At 62.9% G+C, this 24,775-nt stretch overlaps 21 non-coding genes across 21 annotated transcripts; all 21 read left to right on the top strand.

Moving 5' to 3' along the window:
• Positions 1-400: 400 nt before the first annotated feature.
• LOC150044353 (small nucleolar RNA SNORD116) lies at positions 401-497 on the top strand. Its single transcript, XR_016533371.1, has one exon. It is a non-coding gene; the product is annotated as a small nucleolar RNA SNORD116 (small nucleolar RNA).
• A 624-nt stretch (positions 498-1,121) lies between these two features.
• Positions 1,122-1,215, top strand: LOC150044352 (small nucleolar RNA SNORD116). Its single transcript, XR_016533317.1, has one exon. It is a non-coding gene; the product is annotated as a small nucleolar RNA SNORD116 (small nucleolar RNA).
• Positions 1,216-1,852: 637 nt separating this feature from the next.
• On the top strand, positions 1,853-1,947 carry LOC150044351 (small nucleolar RNA SNORD116). Its single transcript, XR_016533273.1, has one exon. It is a non-coding gene; the product is annotated as a small nucleolar RNA SNORD116 (small nucleolar RNA).
• A 2,113-nt stretch (positions 1,948-4,060) lies between these two features.
• Positions 4,061-4,157, top strand: LOC150044350 (small nucleolar RNA SNORD116). Its single transcript, XR_016533369.1, has one exon. It is a non-coding gene; the product is annotated as a small nucleolar RNA SNORD116 (small nucleolar RNA).
• Positions 4,158-4,781: 624 nt separating this feature from the next.
• On the top strand, positions 4,782-4,875 carry LOC150044349 (small nucleolar RNA SNORD116). Its single transcript, XR_016533316.1, has one exon. It is a non-coding gene; the product is annotated as a small nucleolar RNA SNORD116 (small nucleolar RNA).
• A 637-nt stretch (positions 4,876-5,512) lies between these two features.
• Positions 5,513-5,607, top strand: LOC150044348 (small nucleolar RNA SNORD116). Its single transcript, XR_016533272.1, has one exon. It is a non-coding gene; the product is annotated as a small nucleolar RNA SNORD116 (small nucleolar RNA).
• Positions 5,608-7,720: 2,113 nt separating this feature from the next.
• LOC150044347 (small nucleolar RNA SNORD116) lies at positions 7,721-7,817 on the top strand. Its single transcript, XR_016533368.1, has one exon. It is a non-coding gene; the product is annotated as a small nucleolar RNA SNORD116 (small nucleolar RNA).
• A 624-nt stretch (positions 7,818-8,441) lies between these two features.
• On the top strand, positions 8,442-8,535 carry LOC150044346 (small nucleolar RNA SNORD116). The gene has a single exon (XR_016533315.1). It is a non-coding gene; the product is annotated as a small nucleolar RNA SNORD116 (small nucleolar RNA).
• A 637-nt stretch (positions 8,536-9,172) lies between these two features.
• On the top strand, positions 9,173-9,267 carry LOC150044345 (small nucleolar RNA SNORD116). The gene has a single exon (XR_016533271.1). It is a non-coding gene; the product is annotated as a small nucleolar RNA SNORD116 (small nucleolar RNA).
• A 1,950-nt stretch (positions 9,268-11,217) lies between these two features.
• LOC150044344 (small nucleolar RNA SNORD116) lies at positions 11,218-11,314 on the top strand. The gene has a single exon (XR_016533367.1). It is a non-coding gene; the product is annotated as a small nucleolar RNA SNORD116 (small nucleolar RNA).
• A 624-nt stretch (positions 11,315-11,938) lies between these two features.
• Positions 11,939-12,032, top strand: LOC150044343 (small nucleolar RNA SNORD116). The gene has a single exon (XR_016533313.1). It is a non-coding gene; the product is annotated as a small nucleolar RNA SNORD116 (small nucleolar RNA).
• Positions 12,033-12,669: 637 nt separating this feature from the next.
• On the top strand, positions 12,670-12,764 carry LOC150044342 (small nucleolar RNA SNORD116). Its single transcript, XR_016533269.1, has one exon. It is a non-coding gene; the product is annotated as a small nucleolar RNA SNORD116 (small nucleolar RNA).
• A 2,113-nt stretch (positions 12,765-14,877) lies between these two features.
• On the top strand, positions 14,878-14,974 carry LOC150044341 (small nucleolar RNA SNORD116). The gene has a single exon (XR_016533366.1). It is a non-coding gene; the product is annotated as a small nucleolar RNA SNORD116 (small nucleolar RNA).
• A 624-nt stretch (positions 14,975-15,598) lies between these two features.
• On the top strand, positions 15,599-15,692 carry LOC150044340 (small nucleolar RNA SNORD116). The gene has a single exon (XR_016533312.1). It is a non-coding gene; the product is annotated as a small nucleolar RNA SNORD116 (small nucleolar RNA).
• A 637-nt stretch (positions 15,693-16,329) lies between these two features.
• Positions 16,330-16,424, top strand: LOC150044339 (small nucleolar RNA SNORD116). Its single transcript, XR_016533268.1, has one exon. It is a non-coding gene; the product is annotated as a small nucleolar RNA SNORD116 (small nucleolar RNA).
• A 2,113-nt stretch (positions 16,425-18,537) lies between these two features.
• Positions 18,538-18,634, top strand: LOC150044338 (small nucleolar RNA SNORD116). The gene has a single exon (XR_016533365.1). It is a non-coding gene; the product is annotated as a small nucleolar RNA SNORD116 (small nucleolar RNA).
• Positions 18,635-19,258: 624 nt separating this feature from the next.
• LOC150044337 (small nucleolar RNA SNORD116) lies at positions 19,259-19,352 on the top strand. Its single transcript, XR_016533324.1, has one exon. It is a non-coding gene; the product is annotated as a small nucleolar RNA SNORD116 (small nucleolar RNA).
• Positions 19,353-19,989: 637 nt separating this feature from the next.
• On the top strand, positions 19,990-20,084 carry LOC150044336 (small nucleolar RNA SNORD116). Its single transcript, XR_016533267.1, has one exon. It is a non-coding gene; the product is annotated as a small nucleolar RNA SNORD116 (small nucleolar RNA).
• Positions 20,085-22,197: 2,113 nt separating this feature from the next.
• LOC150044335 (small nucleolar RNA SNORD116) lies at positions 22,198-22,294 on the top strand. The gene has a single exon (XR_016533364.1). It is a non-coding gene; the product is annotated as a small nucleolar RNA SNORD116 (small nucleolar RNA).
• Positions 22,295-22,918: 624 nt separating this feature from the next.
• On the top strand, positions 22,919-23,012 carry LOC150044334 (small nucleolar RNA SNORD116). Its single transcript, XR_016533311.1, has one exon. It is a non-coding gene; the product is annotated as a small nucleolar RNA SNORD116 (small nucleolar RNA).
• Positions 23,013-23,649: 637 nt separating this feature from the next.
• LOC150044333 (small nucleolar RNA SNORD116) lies at positions 23,650-23,744 on the top strand. The gene has a single exon (XR_016533266.1). It is a non-coding gene; the product is annotated as a small nucleolar RNA SNORD116 (small nucleolar RNA).
• The last annotated feature ends 1,031 nt before the right edge of the window (positions 23,745-24,775 follow it).

Raw genomic sequence — 24,775 nt, 5'->3', positions numbered from 1 at the left:
GTTACGGATGTGGGGCCTGCGGCGCGTTGGCGTGACGGGTCGGCCTGTGGCCTTGGTCCTTTACTCAACGGGGCTCTTGTTTTGTCTTGGCTCCCAGGCGCTGATGTCTCCGGGCACCTTAAGTCTCTGGGGCCACAGGTTGGCCGCGGGGCCCAGGGAGCAGTGTAAGGTTGAAGCGGCGCGAGTTGCCCGGCCTGCTGCGGGTCCGGCCCTGGCCAGTGCATCGCCCCAAGGAGAGGAAGGTAAGCCTCCCTGTGCCCAACGCGCTTGCGTTGACCTTGGGGTGCGGGTGGGAGCCGCTCACGGCTTGCCACTTGGCGTAGCAAGACGATGGCCTGCCCAGTGCCGCCCGCGCCAGCCAAGCTTGCCGTGTCCTGCTTGGCACCCAGAGGATGTGCTCGGATCGATGATGATTCCCCAAAAAAAACATTCCTTGGAAAAGCTGAACAAAATGAGTGAAAACTCATTCCCGTCTCACGCATCGGTGACTGAGGTCCAGCACTTTTGCATGACACAGCTAGTGTAGGGGAGAGGAAGGTGTAGTCCTTCCTGACATCCATGCGCCACCCGAAGGCAGCTCTGCACAGGTACCCGGCCATGGGGCTAAGTAGTCCTGGCACCCACCCCTCCTCGAGTGGAGGGTCACACACCGATGGCACGGTGTGCCTCGGCCCGCGTGCCCACGATCTTGACGACCCCTCCGGGGGGCCCCAGAGGAGAGTGTTAGACAGCTAGGGACCTGGGACCCACGGAGGGTTGGCGCCGACCGGTCAGCCTACAGCCTCGGTGCTTTACTCAACGGCGCTTTTGTTGTGCCTTCTGACCCCAGGCGCTGATGTCCCAGGACGCCTTGATTCGGTGGTGCCAGCCCCAGGGAGCCGTGTAACCTCGAAGCGGCCCAAGACGCCAGGCCTGCTGTGGATCCGGTCCTGGGCAGTGCATCGCCCCCGAGGAGAGGAAGGTAAGCCTCCCTGTGCCCAACGCGCTTGCGTTGACCTTGGGGTGCGGGTGGGAGCCGCTCCCGGCTTGCCAGTTGGCCTTGCAACACAACGGCCTGCCCCGGGCTGCTTGCGCCAGCCAAGCCTGCCGTGTCCTGCATTAGACACAGAGATGATATGCTTGGATCGATGATGACTCGCCAGCAAACATTCCTTGGAATAGCTGAACAAAATGAGTGAAAACTCTTTCCCGCCACGACGTCGGTGACTGAGATCCAGAACGTTTGAACGTCACAGCTAGTGTAGGGGAGAGGAAGGTGTAGTCCTTACTAACATACATGCACCACACGAAGGCAGCTCTGCAGAGGTACCCGGCCATGGGGCTAAGAAGCCCTGGGACCCTTCCTTTCTCCAGTGGGGGTCCCACACCGATGGCATGGCGTGCCTCGGGCACCCGAGCCCCTGATCTTGACGACCCCTCGGAGGGCCGCAGAGGAGAGTGTTAGACAGCTAGGGACCTGGGGACCCACGGAGAGTTGGCGCCGACCGGTCAGCCTACAGCCGCGGTCCTTTACTCAACGGTGCTCTTGTTTTGCCTTGTGTGGGCAGGCGCTGATGTCCCAGGACGCCTTGATTCGGCGGGGCCGCAGGTTGGCCGCCGCGCCAGGCAGCCGTGTACCCCGGAAGCGGCGCGAGACACCCGGCGCGCTGCGGGTCCGGCCCTGGCCAGTGCATCGCCCCAAGGACAGGAAGGTAAGCCTTTCCTGTGCCCAACGGGCTTGCGTTGACCTTGGTGCGGGTGGGAGCCGCTCACGGCTTGCCACTTGGCGTTGCAAGACAATGGCCTGCCCGGCGCCGCCTGCGCCGGCCAAGCTTGCCATGTCGTGCTTCGCGCACAGAGCATGTGTGTGCCTGGATCGATGATGACTCCCCCAAATAACATTCCTTGGAAGCTGAACAAAATGAGTGAGAACTCTATAACCGTCCTTCTCATCGGTGACTGAGGTCCAGCACTCGGCTTTCCTCAGGCCGTGTAGGGAGTGGGGCCCGCCCGACTGGCAGTCACGCACATTCTTCCCACCTGCCAGGCGCGCTGGCTCCACACCGCCTCCCCGGCACTCCGACCTTGCCCTGCTTTGGCTGCTCTGGGTTGTGTAGACGCCCAAGGGGCCGGTTTGTTTGGCTGGGGCTCAGAGGCAGCCCATGCCCACCAAGGGTATCCCTGGCCTTTGGCCTGCTGAGCTGTGGCGGGCGGCCAGTGGGCTGTCCCCGGGGAGGAAGAGGTGGAGGAGTCTAGGTGTTTTCCAAGAGAGCTCTTGGCAAATGGCGCCCCCGGGGGCGTGCCATGACCAGAAGTGTGGTCTCGAGTTCTTGTTGCTCAAGGTCTGTGCCTGTGGTGTGGGCTAGCCCACGTCCCCAGGCTGGACGCTGGTGGCCCGGGGACTCCCAGTGTTTGGTGTGCCAGCACTGCGGTTGCCCAGAGTTTCGTGGTAGTGGGTAGCAGGAAGAGGAGCCTGTGTTCGGGTGGATAGTGGAGCCTCCTCGGTGAGGAGTGGGTGCGCGGTTTCTTCTGGGGGCGTGCGTGGGGCCCGGGTTTGGTTGTCCGGTTGCAGTGGCCGGGGCCGAGTTGCGAGTTGGAGTTGTGCTGGAGTGGGGGAGCTCGTCTCCTTGTTTGTGCTCTGCCCCTTGTCCAGTTGGAGTTGGTGTCATCGGGTGTGGGTCAGAGCTTCCTGCCATGCCCTGGTGGGCAGTCAGACCGGGACTAGGCTGCTGCGAGGCCAAGGAGTGGCTTGAGGCCAGAGTGCAGGGCCAGAAAGAGCCTGCCTGCTGAGGTTAGGCCTGGTTTCGGGACCGCTGTGCGGGGAGTGCCTTGTAGTGGCGGCCAGCCCTCTGTCCCGTTGGGAACCTCCGCCTTCCGTGGAGGCCGTGGAGGGGTGCGGGATTGAGGCAGAGGAGTCCAGCGGCCGGCCCCGGGCTTGTGTCCTAGTTCTCAGTGCAGCACGGTCCTTGCCCCAAGACTGGCACTGTGGCAGGCGACCCCAGCCTTGTAGCCTCTTTGCCTCGCGGTCAGGATAGGCAGAGTGGGCAGCAGGCCTTGGGCTGGCTCGGTCTAGGCTAGCAGGCCAACAGCCATCGATGCTGAGGGTTGGGTGGCTGTGGACAGGCTCTGTACTAATATCAGGCAAGGCCTTGTGTTTTGGGGCTCCCAAGAGATTGCAGACAGCAGGCAGCTCAGCGTCCTCTGTCGCCAAGGGAAGTTGTAGGGACAGGCAGTTTCAGCGCCGGTGGGTTGGAGGAGTAGCAGGTTAGTGCCAGGCCTGTTGGGTCCTATTGGGGGCCCAGAGCTGGTGGAAGAAGACAGGGTTCGAGTGACAGACAAGGGATGGATGTCTGTAGGTGGCGGACGGCGATTTCGAGGCCCTGGCCCGAGAGCAGGTGGCCCTGTGAGATTACAGAGGACTGGCTCCACACCAGCGCATAGGTCCACCCGCACCCACCCACAGAGGTGCGAGGGCAAACGCGCGCGTACCCACACACACACCCACGCACACGCATGCAGGCACTCTCTCACGCACGCACCCACGCACACATGCACACGCAGTCACAAAGGCACACGCATACCCCCCCACACAGGGCCCCACGAACGGCTTGGTGCACCAGGAGCGTCCGTGCTCATGGATGTGACGAACCCCTTGAGGGTTGGACAGGAAAGTCGAAGAGAGTTACGGATGTGGGGCCTGCGGCGCGTTGGCGTGACGGGTCGGCCTGTGGCCTTGGTCCTTTACTCAACGGGGCTCTTGTTTTGTCTTGGCTCCCAGGCGCTGATGTCTCCGGGCACCTTAAGTCTCTGGGGCCACAGGTTGGCCGCGGGGCCCAGGGAGCAGTGTAAGGTTGAAGCGGCGCGAGTTGCCCGGCCTGCTGCGGGTCCGGCCCTGGCCAGTGCATCGCCCCAAGGAGAGGAAGGTAAGCCTCCCTGTGCCCAACGCGCTTGCGTTGACCTTGGGGTGCGGGTGGGAGCCGCTCACGGCTTGCCACTTGGCGTAGCAAGACGATGGCCTGCCCAGTGCCGCCCGCGCCAGCCAAGCTTGCCGTGTCCTGCTTGGCACCCAGAGGATGTGCTCGGATCGATGATGATTCCCCAAAAAAAACATTCCTTGGAAAAGCTGAACAAAATGAGTGAAAACTCATTCCCGTCTCACGCATCGGTGACTGAGGTCCAGCACTTTTGCATGACACAGCTAGTGTAGGGGAGAGGAAGGTGTAGTCCTTCCTGACATCCATGCGCCACCCGAAGGCAGCTCTGCACAGGTACCCGGCCATGGGGCTAAGTAGTCCTGGCACCCACCCCTCCTCGAGTGGAGGGTCACACACCGATGGCACGGTGTGCCTCGGCCCGCGTGCCCACGATCTTGACGACCCCTCCGGGGGGCCCCAGAGGAGAGTGTTAGACAGCTAGGGACCTGGGACCCACGGAGGGTTGGCGCCGACCGGTCAGCCTACAGCCTCGGTGCTTTACTCAACGGCGCTTTTGTTGTGCCTTCTGACCCCAGGCGCTGATGTCCCAGGACGCCTTGATTCGGTGGTGCCAGCCCCAGGGAGCCGTGTAACCTCGAAGCGGCCCAAGACGCCAGGCCTGCTGTGGATCCGGTCCTGGGCAGTGCATCGCCCCCGAGGAGAGGAAGGTAAGCCTCCCTGTGCCCAACGCGCTTGCGTTGACCTTGGGGTGCGGGTGGGAGCCGCTCCCGGCTTGCCAGTTGGCCTTGCAACACAACGGCCTGCCCCGGGCTGCTTGCGCCAGCCAAGCCTGCCGTGTCCTGCATTAGACACAGAGATGATATGCTTGGATCGATGATGACTCGCCAGCAAACATTCCTTGGAATAGCTGAACAAAATGAGTGAAAACTCTTTCCCGCCACGACGTCGGTGACTGAGATCCAGAACGTTTGAACGTCACAGCTAGTGTAGGGGAGAGGAAGGTGTAGTCCTTACTAACATACATGCACCACACGAAGGCAGCTCTGCAGAGGTACCCGGCCATGGGGCTAAGAAGCCCTGGGACCCTTCCTTTCTCCAGTGGGGGTCCCACACCGATGGCATGGCGTGCCTCGGGCACCCGAGCCCCTGATCTTGACGACCCCTCGGAGGGCCGCAGAGGAGAGTGTTAGACAGCTAGGGACCTGGGGACCCACGGAGAGTTGGCGCCGACCGGTCAGCCTACAGCCGCGGTCCTTTACTCAACGGTGCTCTTGTTTTGCCTTGTGTGGGCAGGCGCTGATGTCCCAGGACGCCTTGATTCGGCGGGGCCGCAGGTTGGCCGCCGCGCCAGGCAGCCGTGTACCCCGGAAGCGGCGCGAGACACCCGGCGCGCTGCGGGTCCGGCCCTGGCCACTGCATCGCCCCAAGGACAGGAAGGTAAGCCTTTCCTGTGCCCAACGGGCTTGCGTTGACCTTGGTGCGGGTGGGAGCCGCTCACGGCTTGCCACTTGGCGTTGCAAGACAATGGCCTGCCCGGCGCCGCCTGCGCCGGCCAAGCTTGCCATGTCGTGCTTCGCGCACAGAGCATGTGTGTGCCTGGATCGATGATGACTCCCCCAAATAACATTCCTTGGAAGCTGAACAAAATGAGTGAGAACTCTATAACCGTCCTTCTCATCGGTGACTGAGGTCCAGCACTCGGCTTTCCTCAGGCCGTGTAGGGAGTGGGGCCCGCCCGACTGGCAGTCACGCACATTCTTCCCACCTGCCAGGCGCGCTGGCTCCACACCGCCTCCCCGGCACTCCGACCTTGCCCTGCTTTGGCTGCTCTGGGTTGTGTAGACGCCCAAGGGGCCGGTTTGTTTGGCTGGGGCTCAGAGGCAGCCCATGCCCACCAAGGGTATCCCTGGCCTTTGGCCTGCTGAGCTGTGGCGGGCGGCCAGTGGGCTGTCCCCGGGGAGGAAGAGGTGGAGGAGTCTAGGTGTTTTCCAAGAGAGCTCTTGGCAAATGGCGCCCCCGGGGGCGTGCCATGACCAGAAGTGTGGTCTCGAGTTCTTGTTGCTCAAGGTCTGTGCCTGTGGTGTGGGCTAGCCCACGGCCCCAGGCTGGACGCTGGTGGCCCGGGGACTCCCAGTGTTTGGTGTGCCAGCACTGCGGTTGCCCAGAGTTTCGTGGTAGTGGGTAGCAGGAAGAGGAGCCTGTGTTCGGGTGGATAGTGGAGCCTCCTCGGTGAGGAGTGGGTGCGCGGTTTCTTCTGGGGGCGTGCGTGGGGCCCGGGTTTGGTTGTCCGGTTGCAGTGGCCGGGGCCGAGTTGCGAGTTGGAGTTGTGCTGGAGTGGGGGAGCTCGTCTCCTTGTTTGTGCTCTGCCCCTTGTCCAGTTGGAGTTGGTGTCATCGGGTGTGGGTCAGAGCTTCCTGCCATGCCCTGGTGGGCAGTCAGACCGGGACTAGGCTGCTGCGAGGCCAAGGAGTGGCTTGAGGCCAGAGTGCAGGGCCAGAAAGAGCCTGCCTGCTGAGGTTAGGCCTGGTTTCGGGACCGCTGTGCGGGGAGTGCCTTGTAGTGGCGGCCAGCCCTCTGTCCCGTTGGGAACCTCCGCCTTCCGTGGAGGCCGTGGAGGGGTGCGGGATTGAGGCAGAGGAGTCCAGCGGCCGGCCCCGGGCTTGTGTCCTAGTTCTCAGTGCAGCACGGTCCTTGCCCCAAGACTGGCACTGTGGCAGGCGACCCCAGCCTTGTAGCCTCTTTGCCTCGCGGTGAGGATAGGCAGAGTGGGCAGCAGGCCTTGGGCTGGCTCGGTCTAGGCTAGCAGGCCAACAGCCATCGATGCTGAGGGTTGGGTGGCTGTGGACAGGCTCTGTACTAATATCAGGCAAGGCCTTGTGTTTTGGGGCTCCCAGGAGATTGCAGACAGCAGGCAGCTCAGCGTCCTCTGTCGCCAAGGGAAGTTGTAGGGACAGGCAGTTTCAGCGCCGGTGGGTTGGAGGAGTAGCAGGTTAGTGCCAGGCCTGTTGGGTCCTGTTGGGGGCCCAGAGCTGGTGGAAGAAGACAGGGTTCGAGTGACAGACAAGGGATGGATGTCTGTAGGTGGCGGACGGCGATTTCGAGGCCCTGGCCCGAGAGCAGGTGGCCCTGTGAGATTACAGAGGACTGGCTCCACACCAGCGCATAGGTCCACCCGCACCCACCCACAGAGGTGCGAGGGCAAACGCGCGCGTACCCACACACACACCCACGCACACGCATGCAGGCACTCTCTCACGCACGCACCCACGCACACATGCACACGCAGTCACAAAGGCACACGCATACCCCCCCACACAGGGCCCCACGAACGGCTTGGTGCACCAGGAGCGTCCGTGCTCATGGATGTGACGAACCCCTTGAGGGTTGGACAGGAAAGTCGAAGAGAGTTACGGATGTGGGGCCTGCGGCGCGTTGGCGTGACGGGTCGGCCTGTGGCCTTGGTCCTTTACTCAACGGGGCTCTTGTTTTGTCTTGGCTCCCAGGCGCTGATGTCTCCGGGCACCTTAAGTCTCTGGGGCCACAGGTTGGCCGCGGGGCCCAGGGAGCAGTGTAAGGTTGAAGCGGCGCGAGTTGCCCGGCCTGCTGCGGGTCCGGCCCTGGCCAGTGCATCGCCCCAAGGAGAGGAAGGTAAGCCTCCCTGTGCCCAACGCGCTTGCGTTGACCTTGGGGTGCGGGTGGGAGCCGCTCACGGCTTGCCACTTGGCGTAGCAAGACGATGGCCTGCCCAGTGCCGCCCGCGCCAGCCAAGCTTGCCGTGTCCTGCTTGGCACCCAGAGGATGTGCTCGGATCGATGATGATTCCCCAAAAAAAACATTCCTTGGAAAAGCTGAACAAAATGAGTGAAAACTCATTCCCGTCTCACGCATCGGTGACTGAGGTCCAGCACTTTTGCATGACACAGCTAGTGTAGGGGAGAGGAAGGTGTAGTCCTTCCTGACATCCATGCGCCACCCGAAGGCAGCTCTGCACAGGTACCCGGCCATGGGGCTAAGAAGTCCTGGCACCCACCCCTCCTCGAGTGGAGGGTCACACACCGTTGGCACGATGTGCCTCGGCCCCCGTGCCCACGATCTTGACGACCCCCCCGGGGGGCCCCAGAAGAGAGTGTTAGACAGCTAGGGACCTGGGACCCACGGAGGGTTGGCGCCGACCGGTCAGCCTACAGCCTCGGTGCTTTACTCAACGGCGCTTTTGTTGTGCCTTCTGACCCCAGGCGCTGATGTCCCAGGACGCCTTGATTCGGTGGTGCCAGCCCCAGGGAGCCGTGTAACCTCGAAGCGGCCCAAGACGCCAGGCCTGCTGTGGATCCGGTCCTGGGCAGTGCATCGCCCCCGAGGAGAGGAAGGTAAGCCTCCCTGTGCCCAACGCGCTTGCGTTGACCTTGGGGTGCGGGTGGGAGCCGCTCCCGGCTTGCCAGTTGGCCTTGCAACACAACGGCCTGCCCCGGGCTGCTTGCGCCAGCCAAGCCTGCCGTGTCCTGCATTAGACACAGAGATGATATGCTTGGATCGATGATGACTCGCCAGCAAACATTCCTTGGAATAGCTGAACAAAATGAGTGAAAACTCTTTCCCGCCACGACGTCGGTGACTGAGATCCAGAACGTTTGAACGTCACAGCTAGTGTAGGGGAGAGGAAGGTGTAGTCCTTACTAACATACATGCACCACACGAAGGCAGCTCTGCAGAGGTACCCGGCCATGGGGCTAAGAAGCCCTGGGACCCTTCCTTTCTCCAGTGGGGGTCCCACACCGATGGCATGGCGTGCCTCAGGCACCCGAGCCCCTGATCTTGACGACCCCTCGGAGGGCCGCAGAGGAGAGTGTTAGACAGCTAGGGACCTGGGGACCCACGGAGAGTTGGCGCCGACCGGTCAGCCTACAGCCGCGGTCCTTTACTCAACGGTGCTCTTGTTTTGCCTTGTGTGGGCAGGCGCTGATGTCCCAGGACGCCTTGATTCGGCGGGGCCGCAGGTTGGCCGCCGCGCCAGGCAGCCGTGTACCCCGGAAGCGGCGCGAGACACCCGGCGCGCTGCGGGTCCGGCCCTGGCCAGTGCATCGCCCCAAGGACAGGAAGGTAAGCCTTTCCTGTGCCCAACGGGCTTGCGTTGACCTTGGTGCGGGTGGGAGCCGCTCACGGCTTGCCACTTGGCGTTGCAAGACAATGGCCTGCCCGGCGCCGCCTGCGCCGGCCAAGCTTGCCATGTCGTGCTTCGCGCACAGAGCATGTGTGTGCCTGGATCGATGATGACTCCCCCAAATAACATTCCTTGGAAGCTGAACAAAATGAGTGAGAACTCTATAACCGTCCTTCTCATCGGTGACTGAGGTCCAGCACTCGGCTTTCCTCAGGCCGTGTAGGGAGTGGGGCCCGCCCGACTGGCAGTCACGCACATTCTTCCCACCTGCCAGGCGCGCTGGCTCCACACCGCCTCCCCGGCACTCCGACCTTGCCCTGCTTTGGCTGCTCTGGGTTGTGTAGACGCCCAAGGGGCCGGTTTGTTTGGCTGGGGCTCAGAGGCAGCCCATGCCCACCAAGGGTATCCCTGGCCTTTGGCCTGCTGAGCTGTGGCGGGCGGCCAGTGGGCTGTCCCCGGGGAGGAAGAGGTGGAGGAGTCTAGGTGTTTTCCAAGAGAGCTCTTGGCAAATGGCGCCCCCGGGGGCGTGCCATGACCAGAAGTGTGGTCTCGAGTTCTTGTTGCTCAAGGTCTGTGCCTGTGGTGTGGGCTAGCCCACGTCCCCAGGCTGGACGCTGGTGGCCCGGGGACTCCCAGTGTTTGGTGTGCCAGCACTGCGGTTGCCCAGAGTTTCGTGGTAGTGGGTAGCAGGAAGAGGAGCCTGTGTTCGGGCTCCAGTTGGAGTTGGTGTCATCGGGTGTGGGTCAGAGCTTCCTGCCATGCCCTGGTGGGCAGTCAGACCGGGACTAGGCTGCTGCGAGGCCAAGGAGTGGCTTGAGGCCAGAGTGCAGGGCCAGAAAGAGCCTGCCTGCTGAGGTTAGGCCTGGTTTCGGGACCGCTGTGCGGGGAGTGCCTTGTAGTGGCGGCCAGCCCTCTGTCCCGTTGGGAACCTCCGCCTTCCGTGGAGGCCATGGAGGGGTGCGGGATTGAGGCAGAGGAGTCCAGCGGCCGGCCCCGCGCTTATGTCCTAGTTCTCAGTGCAGCACGGTCCTTGCCCCAAGACTGGCACTGTGGCAGGCGATACCAGCCTTGTAGCCTCTTTGCCTCGCGGTCAGGATAGGCAGAGTGGGCAGCAGGCCTTGGGCTGGCTCGGTCTAGGCTAGCAGGCCAACAGCCATCGATGCTGAGGGTTGGGTGGCTGTGGACAGGCTCTGTACTAATATCAGGCAAGGCCTTGTGTTTTGGGGCTCCCAAGAGATTGCAGACAGCAGGCAGCTCAGCGTCCTCTGTCGCCAAGGGAAGTTGTAGGGACAGGCAGTTTCAGCGCCGGTGGGTTGGAGGAGTAGCAGGTTAGTGCCAGGCCTGTTGGGTCCTGTTGGGGGCCCAGAGCTGGTGGAAGAAGACAGGGTTCGAGTGACAGACAAGGGATGGATGTCTGTAGGTGGCGGGCAGCGATTTCGAGGCCCTGGCCCGAGAGCAGGTGGCCCCGTGAGATTACAGAGGACTGGCTCCACACCAGCGCATAGGTCCACCCGCACCCACCCACAGAGGTGCGAGGGCAAACGCGCGCGTACCCACACACACACCCACGCACACGCATGCAGGCACTCTCTCACGCACGCACCCACGCACACATGCACACGCAGTCACAAAGGCACACGCATACCCCCCCACACAGGGCCCCACGAACGGCTTGGTGCACCAGGAGCGTCCGTGCTCATGGATGTGACGAACCCCTTGAGGGTTGGACAGGAAAGTCGAAGAGAGTTACGGATGTGGGGCCTGCGGCGCGTTGGCGTGACGGGTCGGCCTGTGGCCTTGGTCCTTTACTCAACGGGGCTCTTGTTTTGTCTTGGCTCCCAGGCGCTGATGTCTCCGGGCACCTTAAGTCTCTGGGGCCACAGGTTGGCCGCGGGGCCCAGGGAGCAGTGTAAGGTTGAAGCGGCGCGAGTTGCCCGGCCTGCTGCGGGTCCGGCCCTGGCCAGTGCATCGCCCCAAGGAGAGGAAGGTAAGCCTCCCTGTGCCCAACGCGCTTGCGTTGACCTTGGGGTGCGGGTGGGAGCCGCTCACGGCTTGCCACTTGGCGTAGCAAGACGATGGCCTGCCCAGTGCCGCCCGCGCCAGCCAAGCTTGCCGTGTCCTGCTTGGCACCCAGAGGATGTGCTCGGATCGATGATGATTCCCCAAAAAAAACATTCCTTGGAAAAGCTGAACAAAATGAGTGAAAACTCATTCCCGTCTCACGCATCGGTGACTGAGGTCCAGCACTTTTGCATGACACAGCTAGTGTAGGGGAGAGGAAGGTGTAGTCCTTCCTGACATCCATGCGCCACCCGAAGGCAGCTCTGCACAGGTACCCGGCCATGGGGCTAAGAAGTCCTGGCACCCACCCCTCCTCGAGTGGAGGGTCACACACCGATGGCACGGTGTGCCTCGGCCCCCGTGCCCACGATCTTGACGACCCCCCCGGGGGGCCCCAGAGGAGAGTGTTAGACAGCTAGGGACCTGGGACCCACGGAGGGTTGGCGCCGACCGGTCAGCCTACAGCCTCGGTGCTTTACTCAACGGCGCTTTTGTTGTGCCTTCTGACCCCAGGCGCTGATGTCCCAGGACGCCTTGATTCGGTGGTGCCAGCCCCAGGGAGCCGTGTAACCTCGAAGCGGCCCAAGACGCCAGGCCTGCTGTGGATCCGGTCCTGGGCAGTGCATCGCCCCCGAGGAGAGGAAGGTAAGCCTCCCTGTGCCCAACGCGCTTGCGTTGACCTTGGGGTGCGGGTGGGAGCCGCTCCCGGCTTGCCAGTTGGCCTTGCAACACAACGGCCTGCCCCGGGCTGCTTGCGCCAGCCAAGCCTGCCGTGTCCTGCATTAGACACAGAGATGATATGCTTGGATCGATGATGACTCGCCAGCAAACATTCCTTGGAATAGCTGAACAAAATGAGTGAAAACTCTTTCCCGCCACGACGTCGGTGACTGAGATCCAGAACGTTTGAACGTCACAGCTAGTGTAGGGGAGAGGAAGGTGTAGTCCTTACTAACATACATGCACCACACGAAGGCAGCTCTGCAGAGGTACCCGGCCATGGGGCTAAGAAGCCCTGGGACCCTTCCTTTCTCCAGTGGGGGTCCCACACCGATGGCATGGCGTGCCTCGGGCACCCGAGCCCCTGATCTTGACGACCCCTCGGAGGGCCGCAGAGGAGAGTGTTAGACAGCTAGGGACCTGGGGACCCACGGAGAGTTGGCGCCGACCGGTCAGCCTACAGCCGCGGTCCTTTACTCAGCGGTGCTCTTGTTTTGACTTGTGTGGGCAGGCGCTGATGTCCCAGGACGCCTTGATTCGGCGGGGCCGCAGGTTGGCCGCCGCGCCAGGCAGCCGTGTACCCCGGAAGCGGCGCGAGACACCCGGCGCGCTGCGGGTCCGGCCCTGGCCAGTGCATCGCCCCAAGGACAGGAAGGTAAGCCTTTCCTGTGCCCAACGGGCTTGCGTTGACCTTGGTGCGGGTGGGAGCCGCTCACGGCTTGCCACTTGGCGTTGCAAGACAATGGCCTGCCCGGCGCCGCCTGCGCCGGCCAAGCTTGCCATGTCGTGCTTCGCGCACAGAGCATGTGTGTGCCTGGATCGATGATGACTCCCCCAAATAACATTCCTTGGAAGCTGAACAAAATGAGTGAGAACTCTATAACCGTCCTTCTCATCGGTGACTGAGGTCCAGCACTCGGCTTTCCTCAGGCCGTGTAGGGAGTGGGGCCCGCCCGACTGGCAGTCACGCACATTCTTCCCACCTGCCAGGCGCGCTGGCTCCACACCGCCTCCCCGGCACTCCGACCTTGCCCTGCTTTGGCTGCTCTGGGTTGTGTAGACGCCCAAGGGGCCGGTTTGTTTGGCTGGGGCTCAGAGGCAGCCCATGCCCACCAAGGGTATCCCTGGCCTTTGGCCTGCTGAGCTGTGGTGGGCGGCCAGTGGGCTGTCCCCGGGGAGGAAGAGGTGGAGGAGTCTAGGTGTTTTCCAAGAGAGCTCTTGGCAAATGGCGCCCCCGGGGGCGTGCCATGACCAGAAGTGTGGTCTCGAGTTCTTGTTGCTCAAGGTCTGTGCCTGTGGTGTGGGCTAGCCCACGGCCCCAGGCTGGACGCTGGTGGCCCGGGGACTCCCAGTGTTTGGTGTGCCAGCACTGCGGTTGCCCAGAGTTTCGTGGTAGTGGGTAGCAGGAAGAGGAGCCTGTGTTCGGGTGGATAGTGGAGCCTCCTCGGTGAGGAGTGGGTGCGTGGTTTCTTCTGGGGGCGTGCGTGGGGCCCGGGTTTGGTTGTCCGGTTGCAGTGGCCGGGGCCGAGTTGCGAGTTGGAGTTGTGCTGGAGTGGGGGAGCTCGTCTCCTTGTTTGTGCTCTGCCCCTTGTCCAGTTGGAGTTGGTGTCATCGGGTGTGGGTCAGAGCTTCCTGCCATGCCCTGGTGGGCAGTCAGACCGGGACTAGGCTGCTGCGAGGCCAAGGAGTGGCTTGAGGCCAGAGTGCAGGGCCAGAAAGAGCCTGCCTGCTGAGGTTAGGCCTGGTTTCGGGACCGCTGTGCGGGGAGTGCCTTGTAGTGGCGGCCAGCCCTCTGTCCCGTTGGGAACCTCCGCCTTCCGTGGAGGCCGTGGAGGGGTGCGGGATTGAGGCAGAGGAGTCCAGCGGCCGGCCCCGGGCTTGTGTCCTAGTTCTCAGTGCAGCACGGTCCTTGCCCCAAGACTGGCACTGTGGCAGGCGACCCCAGCCTTGTAGCCTCTTTGCCTCGCGGTGAGGATAGGCAGAGTGGGCAGCAGGCCTTGGGCTGGCTCGGTCTAGGCTAGCAGGCCAACAGCCATCGATGCTGAGGGTTGGGTGGCTGTGGACAGGCTCTGTACTAATATCAGGCAAGGCCTTGTGTTTTGGGGCTCCCAGGAGATTGCAGACAGCAGGCAGCTCAGCGTCCTCTGTCGCCAAGGGAAGTTGTAGGGACAGGCAGTTTCAGCGCCAGTGGGTTGGAGGAGTAGCAGGTTAGTGCCAGGCCTGTTGGGTCCTGTTGGGGGCCCAGAGCTGGTGGAAGAAGACAGGGTTCGAGTGACAGACAAGGGATGGATGTCTGTAGGTGGCGGACGGCGATTTCGAGGCCCTGGCCCGAGAGCAGGTGGCCCTGTGAGATTACAGAGGACTGGCTCCACACCACCGCATAGGTCCACCCGCACCCACCCACAGAGGTGCGAGGGCAAACGCGCGCGTACCCACACACACACCCACGCACACGCATGCAGGCACTCTCTCACGCACGCACCCACGCACACATGCACACGCAGTCACAAAGGCACACGCATACCCCCACACACAGGGCCCCACGAACGGCTTGGTGCACCAGGAGCGTCCGTGCTCATGGATGTGACGAACCCCTTGAGGGTTGGACAGGAAAGTCGAAGAGAGTTACGGATGTGGGGCCTGCGGCGCGTTGGCGTGACGGGTCGGCCTGTGGCCTTGGTCCTTTACTCAACGGGGCTCTTGTTTTGTCTTGGCTCCCAGGCGCTGATGTCTCCGGGCACCTTAAGTCTCTGGGGCCACAGGTTGGCCGCGGGGCCCAGGGAGCAGTGTAAGGTTGAAGCGGCGCGAGTTGCCCGGCCTGCTGCGGGTCCGGCCCTGGCCAGTGCATCGCCCCAAGGAGAGGAAGGTAAGCCTCCCTGTGCCCAACGCGCTTGCGTTGACCTTGGGGTGCGGGTGGGAGCCGCTCACGGCTTGCCACTTGGCGTAGCAAGACGATGGCCTGCCCAGTGCCGCCCGCGCCAGCCAAGCTTGCCGTGTCCTGCTTGGCACCCAGAGGATGTGCTCGGATCGATGATGATTCCCCAAAAAAAACATTCCTTGGAAAAGCTGAACAAAATGAGTGAAAACTCATTCCCGTCTCACGCATCGGTGACTGAGGTCCAGCACTTTTGCATGACACAGCTAGTGTAGGGGAGAGGAAGGTGTAGTCCTTCCTGACATCCATGCGCCACCCGAAGGCAGCTCTGCACAGGTACCCGGCCATGGGGCTAAGAAGTCCTGGCACCCACCCCTCCTCGAGTGGAGGGTCACACACCGATGGCACGGTGTGCCTCGGCCCGCGTGCCCACGATCTTGACGACCCCCCCGGGGGGCCCCAGAGGAGAGTGTTAGACAGCTAGGGACCTGGGACCCACGGAGGGTTGGCGCCGACCGGTCAGCCTACAGCCTCGGTGCTTTACTCAACGGCGCTTTTGTTGTGCCTTCTGACCCCAGGCGCTGATGTCCCAGGACGCCTTGATTCGGTGGTGCCAGCCCCAGGGAGCCGTGTAACCTCGAAGCGGCCCAAGACGCCAGGCCTGCTGTGGATCCGGTCCTGGGCAGTGCATCGCCCCCGAGGAGAGGAAGGTAAGCCTCCCTGTGCCCAACGCGCTTGCGTTGACCTTGGGGTGCGGGTGGGAGCCGCTCCCGGCTTGCCAGTTGGCCTTGCAACACAACGGCCTGCCCCGGGCTGCTTGCGCCAGCCAAGCCTGCCGTGTCCTGCATTAGACACAGAGATGATATGCTTGGATCGATGATGACTCGCCAGCAAACATTCCTTGGAATAGCTGAACAAAATGAGTGAAAACTCTTTCCCGCCACGACGTCGGTGACTGAGATCCAGAACGTTTGAACGTCACAGCTAGTGTAGGGGAGAGGAAGGTGTAGTCCTTACTAACATACATGCACCACACGAAGGCAGCTCTGCAGAGGTACCTGGCCATGGGGCTAAGAAGCCCTGGGACCCTTCCTTTCTCCAGTGGGGGTCCCACACCGATGGCATGGCGTGCCTCGGGCACCCGAGCCCCTGATCTTGACGACCCCTCGGAGGGCCGCAGAGGAGAGTGTAAGACAGCTAGGGACCTGGGGACCCACGGAGAGTTGGCGCCGACCGGTCAGCCTACAGCCGCGGTCCTTTACTCAACGGTGCTCTTGTTTTGCCTTGTGTGGGCAGGCGCTGATGTCCCAGGACGCCTTGATTCGGCGGGGCCGCAGGTTGGCCGCCGCGCCAGGCAGCCGTGTACCCCGGAAGCGGCGCGAGACACCCGGCGCGCTGCGGGTCCGGCCCTGGCCAGTGCATCGCCCCAAGGACAGGAAGGTAAGCCTTTCCTGTGCCCAACGGGCTTGCGTTGACCTTGGTGCGGGTGGGAGCCGCTCACGGCTTGCCACTTGGCGTTGCAAGACAATGGCCTGCCCGGCGCCGCCTGCGCCGGCCAAGCTTGCCATGTCGTGCTTCGCGCACAGAGAATGTGTGTGCCTGGATCGATGATGACTCCCCCAAATAACATTCCTTGGAAGCTGAACAAAATGAGTGAGAACTCTATAACCGTCCTTCTCATCGGTGACTGAGGTCCAGCACTCGGCTTTCCTCAGGCCGTGTAGGGAGTGGGGCCCGCCCGACTGGCAGTCACGCACATTCTTCCCACCTGCCAGGCGCGCTGGCTCCACACCGCCTCCCCGGCACTCCGACCTTGCCCTGCTTTGGCTGCTCTGGGTTGTGTAGACGCCCAAGGGGCCGGTTTGTTTGGCTGGGGCTCAGAGGCAGCCCATGCCCACCAAGGGTATCCCTGGCCTTTGGCCTGCTGAGCTGTGGCGGGCGGCCAGTGGGCTGTCCCCGGGGAGGAAGAGGTGGAGGAGTCTAGGTGTTTTCCAAGAGAGCTCTTGGCAAATGGCGCCCCCGGGGGCGTGCCATGACCAGAAGTGTGGTCTCGAGTTCTTGTTGCTCAAGGTCTGTGCCTGTGGTGTGGGCTAGCCCACGTCCCCAGGCTGGACGCTGGTGGCCCGGGGACTCCCAGTGTTTGGTGTGCCAGCACTGCGGTTGCCCAGAGTTTCGTGGTAGTGGGTAGCAGGAAGAGGAGCCTGTGTTCAGGTGGATAGTGGAGCCTCCTCGGTGAGGAGTGGGTGCGCGGTTTCTTCTGGGGGCGTGCGTGGGGCCCGGGTTTGGTTGTCCGGTTGCAGTGGCCGGGGCCGAGTTGCGAGTTGGAGTTGTGCTGGAGTGGGGGAGCTCGTCTCCTTGTTTGTGCTCTGCCCCTTGTCCAGTTGGAGTTGGTGTCATCGGGTGTGGGTCAGAGCTTCCTGCCATGCCCTGGTGGGCAGTCAGACCGGGACTAGGCTGCTGCGAGGCCAAGGAGTGGCTTGAGGCCAGAGTGCAGGGCCAGAAAGAGCCTGCCTGCTGAGGTTAGGCCTGGTTTCGGGACCGCTGTGCGGGGAGTGCCTTGTAGTGGCGGCCAGCCCTCTGTCCCGTTGGGAACCTCCGCCTTCCGTGGAGGCCGTGGAGGGGTGCGGGATTGAGGCAGAGGAGTCCAGCGGCCGGCCCCGGGCTTGTGTCCTAGTTCTCAGTGCAGCACGGTCCTTGCCCCAAGACTGGCACTGTGGCAGGCGACCCCAGCCTTGTAGCCTCTTTGCCTCGCGGTGAGGATAGGCAGAGTGGGCAGCAGGCCTTGGGCTGGCTCGGTCTAGGCTAGCAGGCCAACAGCCATCGATGCTGAGGGTTGGGTGGCTGTGGACAGGCTCTGTACTAATATCAGGCAAGGCCTTGTGTTTTGGGGCTCCCAAGAGATTGCAGACAGCAGGCAGCTCAGCGTCCTCTGTCGCCAAGGGAAGTTGTAGGGACAGGCAGTTTCAGCGCCGGTGGGTTGGAGGAGTAGCAGGTTAGTGCCAGGCCTGTTGGGTCCTGTTGGGGGCCCAGAGCTGGTGGAAGAAGACAGGGTTCGAGTGACAGACAAGGGATGGATGTCTGTAGGTGGCGGACGGCGATTTCGAGGCCCTGGCCCGAGAGCAGGTGGCCCTGTGAGATTACAGAGGACTGGCTCCACACCAGCGCATAGGTCCACCCGCACCCACCCACAGAGGTGCGAGGGCAAACGCGCGCGTACCCACACACACACCCACGCACACGCATGCAGGCACTCTCTCACGCACGCACCCACGCACACATGCACACGCAGTCACAAACGCACACGCATACCCCCCCACACAGGGCCCCACGAACGGCTTGGTGCACCAGGAGCGTCCGTGCTCATGGATGTGACGAACCCCTTGAGGGTTGGACAGGAAAGTCGAAGAGAGTTACGGATGTGGGGCCTGCGGCGCATTGGCGTGACGGGTCGGCCTGTGGCCTTGGTCCTTTACTCAACGGGGCTCTTGTTTTGTCTTGGCTCCCAGGCGCTGATGTCTCCGGGCACCTTAAGTCTCTGGGGCCACAGGTTGGCCGCGGGGCCCAGGGAGCAGTGTAAGGTTGAAGCGGCGCGAGTTGCCCGGCCTGCTGCGGGTCCGGCCCTGGCCAGTGCATCGCCCCAAGGAGAGGAAGGTAAGCCTCCCTGTGCCCAACGCGCTTGCGTTGACCTTGGGGTGCGGGTGGGAGCCGCTCACGGCTTGCCACTTGGCGTAGCAAGACGATGGCCTGCCCAGTGCCGCCCGCGCCAGCCAAGCTTGCCGTGTCCTGCTTGGCACCCAGAGGATGTGCTCGGATCGATGATGATTCCCCAAAAAAAACATTCCTTGGAAAAGCTGAACAAAATGAGTGAAAACTCATTCCCGTCTCACGCATCGGTGACTGAGGTCCAGCACTTTTGCATGACACAGCTAGTGTAGGGGAGAGGAAGGTGTAGTCCTTCCTGACATCCATGCGCCACCCGAAGGCAGCTCTGCACAGGTACCCGGCCATGGGGCTAAGTAGTCCTGGCACCCACCCCTCCTCGAGTGGAGGGTCACACACCGATGGCACGGTGTGCCTCGGCCCGCGTGCCCACGATCTTGACGACCCCTCCGGGGGGCCCCAGAGGAGAGTGTTAGACAGCTAGGGACCTGGGACCCACGGAGGGTTGGCGCCGACCGGTCAGCCTACAGCCTCGGTGCTTTACTCAACGGCGCTTTTGTTGTGCCTTCTGACCCCAGGCGCTGATGTCCCAGGACGCCTTGATTCGGTGGTGCCAGCCCCAGGGAGCCGTGTAACCTCGAAGCGGCCCAAGACGCCAGGCCTGCTGTGGATCCGGTCCTGGGCAGTGCATCGCCCCCGAGGAGAGGAAGGTAAGCCTCCCTGTGCCCAACGCGCTTGCGTTGACCTTGGGGTGCGGGTGGGAGCCGCTCCCGGCTTGCCAGTTGGCCTTGCAACACAACGGCCTGCCCCGGGCTGCTTGCGCCAGCCAAGCCTGCCGTGTCCTGCATTAGACACAGAGATGATATGCTTGGAACGATGATGACTCGCCAGCAAACATTCCTTGGAATAGCTGAACAAAATGAGTGAAAACTCTTTCCCGCCACGACGTCGGTGACTGAGATCCAGAACGTTTGAACGTCACAGCTAGTGTAGGGGAGAGGAAGGTGTAGTCCTTACTAACATACATGCACCACACGAAGGCAGCTCTGCAGAGGTACCCGGCCATGGGGCTAAGAAGCCCTGGGACCCTTCCTTTCTCCAGTGGGGGTCCCACACCGATGGCATGGCGTGCCTCGGGCACCCGAGCCCCTGATCTTGACGACCCCTCGGAGGGCCGCAGAGGAGAGTGTTAGACAGCTAGGGACCTGGGGACCCACGGAGAGTTGGCGCCGACCGGTCAGCCTACAGCCGCGGTCCTTTACTCAACGGTGCTCTTGTTTTGCCTTGTGTGGGCAGGCGCTGATGTCCCAGGACGCCTTGATTCGGCGGGGCCGCAGGTTGGCCGCCGCGCCAGGCAGCCGTGTACCCCGGAAGCGGTGCGAGACACCCGGCGCGCTGCGGGTCCGGCCCTGGCCACTGCATCGCCCCAAGGACAGGAAGGTAAGCCTTTCCTGTGCCCAACGGGCTTGCGTTGACCTTGGTGCGGGTGGGAGCCGCTCACGGCTTGCCACTTGGCGTTGCAAGACAATGGCCTGCCCGGCGCCGCCTGCGCCGGCCAAGCTTGCCATGTCGTGCTTCGCGCACAGAGCATGTGTGTGCCTGGATCGATGATGACTCCCCCAAATAACATTCCTTGGAAGCTGAACAAAATGAGTGAGAACTCTATAACCGTCCTTCTCATCGGTGACTGAGGTCCAGCACTCGGCTTTCCTCAGGCCGTGTAGGGAGTGGGGCCCGCCCGACTGGCAGTCACGCACATTCTTCCCACCTGCCAGGCGCGCTGGCTCCACACCGCCTCCCCGGCACTCCGACCTTGCCCTGCTTTGGCTGCTCTGGGTTGTGTAGACGCCCAAGGGGCCGGTTTGTTTGGCTGGGGCTCAGAGGCAGCCCATGCCCACCAAGGGTATCCCTGGCCTTTGGCCTGCTGAGCTGTGGCGGGCGGCCAGTGGGCTGTCCCCGGGGAGGAAGAGGTGGAGGAGTCTAGGTGTTTTCCAAGAGAGCTCTTGGCAAATGGCGCCCCCGGGGGCGTGCCATGACCAGAAGTGTGGTCTCGAGTTCTTGTTGCTCAAGGTCTGTGCCTGTGGTGTGGGCTAGCCCACGGCCCCAGGCTGGACGCTGGTGGCCCGGGGACTCCCAGTGTTTGGTGTGCCAGCACTGCGGTTGCCCAGAGTTTCGTGGTAGTGGGTAGCAGGAAGAGGAGCCTGTGTTCGGGTGGATAGTGGAGCCTCCTCGGTGAGGAGTGGGTGCGCGGTTTCTTCTGGGGGCGTGCGTGGGGCCCGGGTTTGGTTGTCCGGTTGCAGTGGCCGGGGCCGAGTTGCGAGTTGGAGTTGTGCTGGAGTGGGGGAGCTCGTCTCCTTGTTTGTGCTCTGCCCCTTGTCCAGTTGGAGTTGGTGTCATCGGGTGTGGGTCAGAGCTTCCTGCCATGCCCTGGTGGGCAGTCAGACCGGGACTAGGCTGCTGCGAGGCCAAGGAGTGGCTTGAGGCCAGAGTGCAGGGCCAGAAAGAGCCTGCCTGCTGAGGTTAGGCCTGGTTTCGGGACCGCTGTGCGGGGAGTGCCTTGTAGTGGCGGCCAGCCCTCTGTCCCGTTGGGAACCTCCGCCTTCCGTGGAGGCCGTGGAGGGGTGCGGGATTGAGGCAGAGGAGTCCAGCGGCCGGCCCCGGGCTTGTGTCCTAGTTCTCAGTGCAGCACGGTCCTTGCCCCAAGACTGGCACTGTGGCAGGCGACCCCAGCCTTGTAGCCTCTTTGCCTCGCGGTGAGGATAGGCAGAGTGGGCAGCAGGCCTTGGGCTGGCTCGGTCTAGGCTAGCAGGCCAACAGCCATCGATGCTGAGGGTTGGGTGGCTGTGGACAGGCTCTGTACTAATATCAGGCAAGGCCTTGTGTTTTGGGGCTCCCAGGAGATTGCAGACAGCAGGCAGCTCAGCGTCCTCTGTCGCCAAGGGAAGTTGTAGGGACAGGCAGTTTCAGCGCCGGTGGGTTGGAGGAGTAGCAGGTTAGTGCCAGGCCTGTTGGGTCCTGTTGGGGGCCCAGAGCTGGTGGAAGAAGACAGGGTTCGAGTGACAGACAAGGGATGGATGTCTGTAGGTGGCGGACGGCGATTTCGAGGCCCTGGCCCGAGAGCAGGTGGCCCTGTGAGATTACAGAGGACTGGCTCCACACCACCGCATAGGTCCACCCGCACCCACCCACAGAGGTGCGAGGGCAAACGCGCGCGTACCCACACACACACCCACGCACACGCATGCAGGCACTCTCTCACGCACGCACCCACGCACACATGCACACGCAGTCACAAAGGCACACGCATACCCCCCCACACAGGGCCCCACGAACGGCTTGGTGCACCAGGAGCGTCCGTGCTCATGGATGTGACGAACCCCTTGAGGGTTGGACAGGAAAGTCGAAGAGAGTTACGGATGTGGGGCCTGCGGCGCGTTGGCGTGACGGGTCGGCCTGTGGCCTTGGTCCTTTACTCAACGGGGCTCTTGTTTTGTCTTGGCTCCCAGGCGCTGATGTCTCCGGGCACCTTAAGTCTCTGGGGCCACAGGTTGGCCGCGGGGCCCAGGGAGCAGTGTAAGGTTGAAGCGGCGCGAGTTGCCCGGCCTGCTGCGGGTCCGGCCCTGGCCAGTGCATCGCCCCAAGGAGAGGAAGGTAAGCCTCCCTGTGCCCAACGCGCTTGCGTTGACCTTGGGGTGCGGGTGGGAGCCGCTCACGGCTTGCCACTTGGCGTAGCAAGACGATGGCCTGCCCAGTGCCGCCCGCGCCAGCCAAGCTTGCCGTGTCCTGCTTGGCACCCAGAGGATGTGCTCGGATCGATGATGATTCCCCAAAAAAAACATTCCTTGGAAAAGCTGAACAAAATGAGTGAAAACTCATTCCCGTCTCACGCATCGGTGACTGAGGTCCAGCACTTTTGCATGACACAGCTAGTGTAGGGGAGAGGAAGGTGTAGTCCTTCCTGACATCCATGCGCCACCCGAAGGCAGCTCTGCACAGGTACCCGGCCATGGGGCTAAGAAGTCCTGGCACCCACCCCTCCTCGAGTGGAGGGTCACACACCGTTGGCACGATGTGCCTCGGCCCCCGTGCCCACGATCTTGACGACCCCCCCGGGGGGCCCCAGAAGAGAGTGTTAGACAGCTAGGGACCTGGGACCCACGGAGGGTTGGCGCCGACCGGTCAGCCTACAGCCTCGGTGCTTTACTCAACGGCGCTTTTGTTGTGCCTTCTGACCCCAGGCGCTGATGTCCCAGGACGCCTTGATTCGGTGGTGCCAGCCCCAGGGAGCCGTGTAACCTCGAAGCGGCCCAAGACGCCAGGCCTGCTGTGGATCCGGTCCTGGGCAGTGCATCGCCCCCGAGGAGAGGAAGGTAAGCCTCCCTGTGCCCAACGCGCTTGCGTTGACCTTGGGGTGCGGGTGGGAGCCGCTCCCGGCTTGCCAGTTGGCCTTGCAACACAACGGCCTGCCCCGGGCTGCTTGCGCCAGCCAAGCCTGCCGTGTCCTGCATTAGACACAGAGATGATATGCTTGGATCGATGATGACTCGCCAGCAAACATTCCTTGGAATAGCTGAACAAAATGAGTGAAAACTCTTTCCCGCCACGACGTCGGTGACTGAGATCCAGAACGTTTGAACGTCACAGCTAGTGTAGGGGAGAGGAAGGTGTAGTCCTTACTAACATACATGCACCACACGAAGGCAGCTCTGCAGAGGTACCCGGCCATGGGGCTAAGAAGCCCTGGGACCCTTCCTTTCTCCAGTGGGGGTCCCACACCGATGGCATGGCGTGCCTCAGGCACCCGAGCCCCTGATCTTGACGACCCCTCGGAGGGCCGCAGAGGAGAGTGTTAGACAGCTAGGGACCTGGGGACCCACGGAGAGTTGGCGCCGACCGGTCAGCCTACAGCCGCGGTCCTTTACTCAACGGTGCTCTTGTTTTGCCTTGTGTGGGCAGGCGCTGATGTCCCAGGACGCCTTGATTCGGCGGGGCCGCAGGTTGGCCGCCGCGCCAGGCAGCCGTGTACCCCGGAAGCGGCGCGAGACACCCGGCGCGCTGCGGGTCCGGCCCTGGCCAGTGCATCGCCCCAAGGACAGGAAGGTAAGCCTTTCCTGTGCCCAACGGGCTTGCGTTGACCTTGGTGCGGGTGGGAGCCGCTCACGGCTTGCCACTTGGCGTTGCAAGACAATGGCCTGCCCGGCGCCGCCTGCGCCGGCCAAGCTTGCCATGTCGTGCTTCGCGCACAGAGCATGTGTGTGCCTGGATCGATGATGACTCCCCCAAATAACATTCCTTGGAAGCTGAACAAAATGAGTGAGAACTCTATAACCGTCCTTCTCATCGGTGACTGAGGTCCAGCACTCGGCTTTCCTCAGGCCGTGTAGGGAGTGGGGCCCGCCCGACTGGCAGTCACGCACATTCTTCCCACCTGCCAGGCGCGCTGGCTCCACACCGCCTCCCCGGCACTCCGACCTTGCCCTGCTTTGGCTGCTCTGGGTTGTGTAGACGCCCAAGGGGCCGGTTTGTTTGGCTGGGGCTCAGAGGCAGCCCATGCCCACCAAGGGTATCCCTGGCCTTTGGCCTGCTGAGCTGTGGCGGGCGGCCAGTGGGCTGTCCCCGGGGAGGAAGAGGTGGAGGAGTCTAGGTGTTTTCCAAGAGAGCTCTTGGCAAATGGCGCCCCCGGGGGCGTGCCATGACCAGAAGTGTGGTCTCGAGTTCTTGTTGCTCAAGGTCTGTGCCTGTGGTGTGGGCTAGCCCACGGCCCCAGGCTGGACGCTGGTGGCCCGGGGACTCCCAGTGTTTGGTGTGCCAGCACTGCGGTTGCCCAGAGTTTCGTGGTAGTGGGTAGCAGGAAGAGGAGCCTGTGTTCGGGCTCCAGTTGGAGTTGGTGTCATCGGGTGTGGGTCAGAGCTTCCTGCCATGCCCTGGTGGGCAGTCAGACCGGGACTAGGCTGCTGCGAGGCCAAGGAGTGGCTTGAGGCCAGAGTGCAGGGCCAGAAAGAGCCTGCCTGCTGAGGTTAGGCCTGGTTTCGGGACCGCTGTGCGGGGAGTGCCTTGTAGTGGCGGCCAGCCCTCTGTCCCGTTGGGAACCTCCGCCTTCCGTGGAGGCCGTGGAGGGGTGCGGGATTGAGGCAGAGGAGTCCAGCGGCCGGCCCCGCGCTTATGTCCTAGTTCTCAGTGCAGCACGGTCCTTGCCCCAAGACTGGCACTGTGGCAGGCGATACCAGCCTTGTAGCCTCTTTGCCTCGCGGTCAGGATAGGCAGAGTGGGCAGCAGGCCTTGGGCTGGCTCGGTCTAGGCTAGCAGGCCAACAGCCATCGATGCTGAGGGTTGGGTGGCTGTGGACAGGCTCTGTACTAATATCAGGCAAGGCCTTGTGTTTTGGGG

The sequence above is a fragment of the Megascapheus bottae genome, chromosome 30 (genome assembly GCF_031878675.1).
Source record: "Megascapheus bottae isolate mThoBot1 chromosome 30, mThoBot2.hap1, whole genome shotgun sequence".
Taxonomy (NCBI): Eukaryota; Metazoa; Chordata; class Mammalia; order Rodentia; family Geomyidae; genus Megascapheus; species Megascapheus bottae.
The sequence above is the reverse complement of the archived record's forward strand: the minus strand, read 5'-3'. Positions and strand labels throughout refer to the sequence as shown.